We start from the raw sequence: 5,095 nt of genomic DNA on the forward strand, positions 1-5,095 counted from the left end.
CCAAAAAAAAAGACCTCAAAATACCTCCCCCCCCCGTGTTCGCTAAAAAACCCACCCCCAATTCCACTTACCTGCTATTTTGACGTTTAGACAAACTAAACTCGAATAACCTCCCTTCCGTCTCGAGATCTAGGTTAACGAATCCAATCGCCAGGGGTACCTTGGAAGTGGCTTTTGGACGTATATTTGTGGTTTGGGGCCGTTTCTGAGCCCATCCCCGCCCCGGCGCCGTCCCGAGAACTCCCGCGGGAAGGAGCGCCGTTCCCGCCTGGCCGGAAGGGCACGCGAGCTGTGTGGTGTCGCGGCTGCGCGCAGTGACAGGTACCCCGGCCGGCGCGGCGGTCTCGCGGACGGGAGGGGTGTGGGGCGCGAGGTCCCCTCTGCCCTGTCAGCCGAGCTTCCGCCTCTCCCTCTCCCCTGACTCAGTTTCCCCTCCGTGTCCCAGCGCTCACCCTTTGCGGGTGCCCCACCGTCTCGGGCTTCTGTGCAGTCTGTCCTGCGCGCGCGGCCGCGGCCCCGAGACCCACGTGCCCGGCAGGAGCGCCCCGCGCCCGCCCAGGCCGAGCGGCAGCAGCGTGCGGGCCCGAGCGGAGGGCACCTGGTCTGCCGCCGCTGCCGGCGGGTGATGCGCGTCGGCGGCCGCGTCGTCTCGCAGGAGGCTGTCGCGGCTGGAAACTGGGTGGTCGGTTGCACTCCTAGTGCGTGAGCTGCGGGACACCAGGCCTGTGCTAGGGCCGCAGGTGGAGGATGTGACCTGTTCTTGGTCCTTGGCCAGACTCTAGATTGCTTTGCATTTCTTGCCAGATTGGAGAACTAGCATATTTTGTGCTACACTATTTTGGCAACATCCGTCATGCACTTGCTGGCTAGTTTTAGTGCGGGGTTTGAAGGCATTTTAAAAAGCGATTTAGCAACATTACAAAATTTGGGATGATTGTAACCTTTCTTTTTAGCTTGCTTTTGATAAACTTAGCTGAAACTCATTTTTTATTAAAGGAAATGAACATTGCGTTGTGCAGTAGCATGTCACCTTTACAATGCACATTTAACATCAGGGGAATAAATGGAACTCGAGAAAATTCTATTAGACTTCTTTTCTGCAGCTATCTGATCATTTTCATATCAGATGGATAGATTTATATGGTTCACAATAAATGGTTTGTAATAGGTATACACGTATATTAAGTTTAATTATTTGAGAAGTCAAGTTATTTTTAGGGAAGGGTACATCCTAATATTTTTTCCTATTAGGATATATGTTGAAACACAGATGTCCATCTCTACACTTGCAGGGTGTGAGTTGTTTAAGAGTTTATTAGCTATTATTTCCGTTTAACAATGGAAGAAGAAAAAGTTGGCGATGACTTATAATTTTATGCCTTTTTTGTTTTCCAAAAAGTGAAAAGCATTCCCATTTTATAAATCTTAATGTTTCCAATATCTTACTGTAGATCCAGAAATAGTGTCTTTAATTTAAACTGAGAAAAACAGAGTAGATTTTACAGATGATACATTTGAACCTAGAACTTAAAAAAAAATATTTTCTTTATTGATTTCAGAGAGGAAGGGAGAGGGGGGAGAGAGAGAGAAACATCAATGATGAGAGAGAATCATTGTTCGGCTGCTCCCTGCATGCCCCCTACTGGGGATCAAGCCCACAACCCAGGCATGTGCCCTTGACCAGAATCGAACCTGGGACCCTTCAGTGCACAGGCCAATGCTCTATCCACTGAGCCAAATCAGATAGGGCGGCGGACCTAGAACTTTTTCTTTTAATCCTCACCCGAGGCTGTATTTCTATTGATGAGAGAGAACCGGGGGCTGGGGGGGGGGGGGGACAAGGGGGGGGATAGAATCAGTTGTCCCCTGAACACACCCCAAATGGGGATCGAACCTGTAACCTTCTGGTGTACAGAACAGCGCTCCAGCCGACTGAGCACGGGCCAGGGCTGGGCCTAGGACTTTCTAAAGAGTGTTTTTTATTTACCCATCATGCCACATTGCAGCTGCTGACAGCTGTTGTTTCTCAGACTATTCATCTTTATAAACAACATTTAAAGACCAATAACGTCAGAGTGATAATGGATCTTGTAAAATGAAGGCATCCTCAAACAAAAGTCCACTTCAGTGAGGTTCTTACCTTTGCTTCTCTAGACCAGCGGTCGCCAACCGGTGGTCCGTGGACCACTGGTCCGCAAGGTCCAAAGGGTTGGTGACCGCTGCTAGACAGCCATTTCCTCTGGTATTCTGTGGAACCAAGGAAGTGGGGCCAAAGTTGGAAGGCTCTTTAATGAGTACCTTTCCTCCCTTTCTCATCTATAAGGGTGTATACGTTGTCCAAGAACTTCTGTTGCTCTTTTTTATTAAAAAAAATTTTTTTTTGTCTTTGCTCTTGGTGCCACTCTTCTTTCTTTCCAGTTTCTTTCATTTAACCCTTAATAATGAAGCCTGCATTTATTTATTTTGTTTTGATAGTTCCCCATGTTCTGAGCAGTCAGCTGGGCATATGACAGTGATAGGCAATGCTGCCAGCTGTCAAGGGGCCCAGCCTCAGGACGGGTCTGTTAGGCTGGTTGGATGGTTTACTTTGGTCCCAACTTCAGACCCACGCCCTTGGTTTCAGTTAAAACTGCTCCTCTCTCAGCCTCCTGTGTCCCAAGGCCTCTGTCCCTAGAAAATCATTTTGCTTGCCCTTGGTCTCACAAGAAAGCACCTTGCTCAGTCTGGCTTTGCACAATTTGAATTCTTACCCCTTGTAAAACAGAGAACCAGGAGAGATAGCATGGTAGAGAACTTGTAAAAGCTGGCAGATGTGGGTTCAAAGCATTGCTGTAGATTACTCAGCCTCTCTGAGCTTCCATTTTCTTATTTTTAAGCAGAAATGGTAGTGCGGATGCAGCATATTCATGGTGTATCTACTGTTTGCCAGGTGCTGTTGCTGTGGTGAGCAGGGTAGACATGGCTGCTCCCACCCTCAAGGAACTGCAGTGTTTGCAAAGCACCTGCCCTGCTCCACCCTGAGTGATTGCTCATTAAAGGCTAATGCTTCCTCAGTTCCTGTAACGCCACTGTACAGTGGTGTCCAGTTTCTCATCTGGAATCACCTGCCTTTGGGGGATGACACATCTGGACCCCTTCCAGAAAAGCCATACATATGGGCATCATATACTATTGTTCAGTAGTTCAGATGCTCTTGCCAGTTTATAAGTTTAGTGACTTTGGGGAGGATTTATTTTTATTTTTTCCCTAGCCACAGAGTTTAGGTTTTCAAGGCATATTTTTGAGGCCATGTAATAATGGTGATATATTATTCTGTAATTTAAAGATAGTTTTTAGTTTTTTTCCATGATGATGTATTTTATTAGAACAGTCTGGTATAGTATTTGGCACTTTATGCAGTGATGTTCATATTGCCTTTTCATTTTCACAGGGACCTGGTGTGGCAGATACTCTTACTCCTATTTTAGAGACTGGGAGACTAAGGGCCAGAGAAGTTATTAGGTAACATGCTTGTGGTTAAACTGCTAGTAAGTAGCAAACTCAGGAATTGATCTAAAATGTTTTCTCTTTTCCATGACGTTGTTTTTTCTATCAGGCAGGCTTGTGAGGGAGGGTGTCTATTAATACCCTGAGTTGGGGTGGTCTGAACTTGTGAAAGTTGGTGTCCTCCTTTGCATTTCTGTGGGAAATGTTGGTAGCTTCTGCCAGATTCAGAAAGGGCCCTACTTTATCCTCTCTGCAACCTCCCTCCAGCCCCCAGCAGCTCCCTCCCCCACACTGCTAGTAGGTTTCATTGTCAAAAGTCTAGTTTGGTTAGCTCTAGTCTGCAAATACTGATTGCTTAAAAATACTGATTTATAAATGGGATGTTCATATTTTTTGTTTCCAAAGAAGCTGGCAGAGCCTGAACTTAAAACCCACATAAAAGCAACTTTTCTATTTGGTAGAATTTATTTTGCTTTTGACCTTTGCCCTTTAGTGATATTGTGTGTTATATGAACAAAATGATGTCATAAGTGATAATGCTTTTTCTAAAAGAAAGATACTAACTGGTGGCCTGCAATATGGACTGTCTTCCCCAATAATAGACTTTATTGTTGTTTTGTTTTTTGTTAATCCTCACCCAAGGATACTTTCCCATTGATCTTTTAGAGAGAGGAAAAGACAGAGAGAGAAACATTGATGTGAGAGAAACATATCATTGGTTGCCTCCTGCTTGTAGCCTGGGCCAGGCGGGGAGGAGCCTGCAACCAAGATACGTGCCCTTGACCAGAATCGAACCTGCGGACCCACCCTTTGGTCCACAGGCCGATGTTCTAGCTCTATCCACTGAGCCAAGCAGGCTAGGGCCTCCAACAATAGATTTTACCGCCAATATTGAGGAGTTGGGACCAGCCTTTCCAGAAGTTAATGCTCAGAAGCACAAGTTTGGTTTAGTGTTTCCCACACTCATTCCCTTCAGGTTACAGGTGGAACTTGGATGTTGACTTAGAGATAGCTCAGACGGAAGTCTGATTAGGAATGAAAAATCAGATCAAAGAAGTCTGAAGCTGGAGACCTTTCTCTGAGGCTCTCCGTGTGCTCGAGGAGGCTGCTGCTGAGAGTCCAAGTGGCTTGCATTTTATGGCTGTGCCAATTTACCAGTGACCTCAGCTTCTTTATTTTGTGGTTGAGTTCTTACATTTCCTCATTTCAAAACCTACCTTTGAGTTTACTTCGAGACCCATCATATTAGCTTCCTAGGGCTCCCATAACAAAATACCACAACCAGGTAGCTTAGAACAACAACAATTTATTGTCTTACAGTTTTGGAGGCTAGAAGTTATAATTGTGGATGAAAAGGGGCCATATACTACACCTGACAAGCTCAGGGAAGGTCTGCACGGCGGCTTTACAAACTCAAGTGACCTAAAATAACCACAAAGGATAGTCTGAAATTAAAACTCTTTTAGCTGAAAGCAGTTTATGGTGGGTAGTCATGTTGTGTCCGTTACTCAGCAAACATCTGTTGAACTATGTACATCAAGCATGTCAGACTTGCGGCTGACGGGCCACACACCTCACGAGTTTGACATGCTTGATGTAGATAGTAGGG

At 45.8% G+C, this 5,095-nt stretch overlaps 1 protein-coding gene across 5 annotated transcripts in view; it reads left to right on the plus strand.

Annotated features, from left to right (window-relative positions):
- The first annotated feature begins 258 nt into the window (after positions 1-258).
- Positions 259-5,095, plus strand: part of UGGT1 (UDP-glucose glycoprotein glucosyltransferase 1) — a 168,407-nt gene continuing 163,570 nt past the window's right edge. For 3 of the 5 annotated variants that reach the window (XM_014468153.2, XM_023744168.1, XM_014468155.2), the window contains exons 1-2: positions 261-321; positions 3,431-3,527. The gene's annotated coding sequence lies outside the window, so the exon portion shown is untranslated. Of the gene's footprint in view, positions 322-3,430; positions 3,528-5,095 lie in introns of all 5 variants that reach the window. The other 2 variants (XM_014468154.2, XM_006102841.3) reach the window with 2 other exon arrangements.

This window comes from Myotis lucifugus, unplaced genomic scaffold, assembly GCF_000147115.1.
Source record: "Myotis lucifugus unplaced genomic scaffold, Myoluc2.0 scaffold_433, whole genome shotgun sequence".
Lineage (NCBI taxonomy): Eukaryota > Metazoa > Chordata > Mammalia > Chiroptera > Vespertilionidae > Myotis > Myotis lucifugus.